This window comes from Perkinsus marinus, assembly GCF_000006405.1.
Source record: "Perkinsus marinus ATCC 50983 genomic scaffold scf_1104296943738, whole genome shotgun sequence".
Classification (NCBI taxonomy): domain Eukaryota; phylum Perkinsozoa; order Perkinsida; family Perkinsidae; genus Perkinsus; species Perkinsus marinus.
This window is the reverse complement of record NW_003211692.1, coordinates 1-1,813: the sequence shown is the minus strand read 5'-3', so window position 1 is coordinate 1,813 and position 1,813 is coordinate 1.

Sequence of the window (1,813 nt, the reverse complement as noted above, 5' to 3'; positions counted from 1 at the left end):
AAGCTTAGCACGTAACTCTCGTAACTCTCCTGTCGTCAGCTGTCTGAGCTGAAAGGAGCATGTCATTAGAAAACTCAGACAGAATTTATGACACTACATGTCGAGCGTTCTTGCGCTTGCGCCTCTCGGCTCGCTTGTTCCCCATCGATGTTATTCAACAAAAATTGTTGAACAAATGAAATGATACGAAACTAAATTATATATAGCCACACCACCCAATTGAAGAGTGTTCTTTAGTAGTGGGTTCGCCCAGTTGTTACAACCACGACAACGTCAACGCTCAGAACTACCGACAACCGTAACTACGACTTAAACACACTTCCACACGCTTGGCACATGTTCCACTCAAGACGGGAGTTAGACGCATGGCACATGTTCCACTCTAGGCAAGTCAGACACATGGCACATGTTCCACTCTAGGCAAGTTAGACGCATGGCACATGTTCCACTCTAGACAAGTTAGACTCATGTCACATGTTCCACTCTAGGCGAGTTAGACGCATGGCACATGTTCCACTCAAGACGGGAGTTAGACGCATGGCACATGTTCCACTCTAGGCAAGTTAGACGCATGGCACATGTTCCACTCTAGACAAGTTAGACTCATGTCACATGTTCCACTCTAGGCAAGTCAGACACATGGCACATGTTCCACTCTAGGCAAGTTAGACGCATGGCACATGTTCCACTCTAGACAAGTTAGACACGTAGCACATGTTCCACTCTAGGCAAGTTAGACGCATGGCACATGTTCCACTCAAGACGGGAGTTAGACGCATGGCACATGTTCCACTCTAGGCAAGTCAGACACATGGCACATGTTCCACTCTAGGCAAGTTAGACGCATGGCACATGTTCCACTCTAGACAAGTTAGACACGTAGCACATGTTCCACTCTAGGCAAGTTAGACGCATGGCACATGTTCCACTCAAGACGGGAGTTAGACGCATGGCACATGTTCCACATGTTCCACTCTAGACAAGTTAGACTCATGTCACATGTTCCACTCTAGGCAAGTTAGACGCATGGCACATGTTCCACTCTAGGCAAGTTAGACACATGGCACATGTTCCACTCTAGACAAGTTAGACACATAGCACATGTTCTACTCTAGGCAAGTTAGACGCATGGCACATGTTCCACTCTAGACAAGTTAGACTCATGTCACATGTTCCACTCAAGACAAGAGTTAGACACATGGCACATGTTCCACTCAAGACGGGAGTTAGACGCATGACACATGTTCCACTCTAGGCAAGTTAGACGCATGGCACATGTTCTACTCTAGGCAAGTTAGACGCATGGCACATGTTCTACTCTAGGCAAGTTAGACGCATGGCACATGTTCCACTCTATAGGAGTTGGACACGCAGCGAATGAATATCAAAATATACACACGGTCAAGGCCCCTAACTCAAGGGTTGAAGATATAGGAAACAGCGTGAATTTCCAAGGGTTCACTCACAATGGTTTTCTACCCTGTCACGAGCTCCAAGATATAGAAGTGCATTGACTAACTAGCACATCACCCCACCACTACAGTCATCATTAATCATTTATTACCACCGCCTCTCCTTTCTCCTTATCCATATGACGATGGTCATGGAGAATCTCCATTGGAGATGCTCACGACACTTATCACAGTCTTGTCTGGCATCACTAGTCATGTGGACTAGTGATAGACGCCGCATTGCGTCTCCTCATTGGACTCTTCAGCGTCATGAAACAAACATACAAACAACGCCTGTACGAGTGATGCCTCCAGCAAACAACACCATATAACACCTTACAAAAACATATAGTCGCCTAATT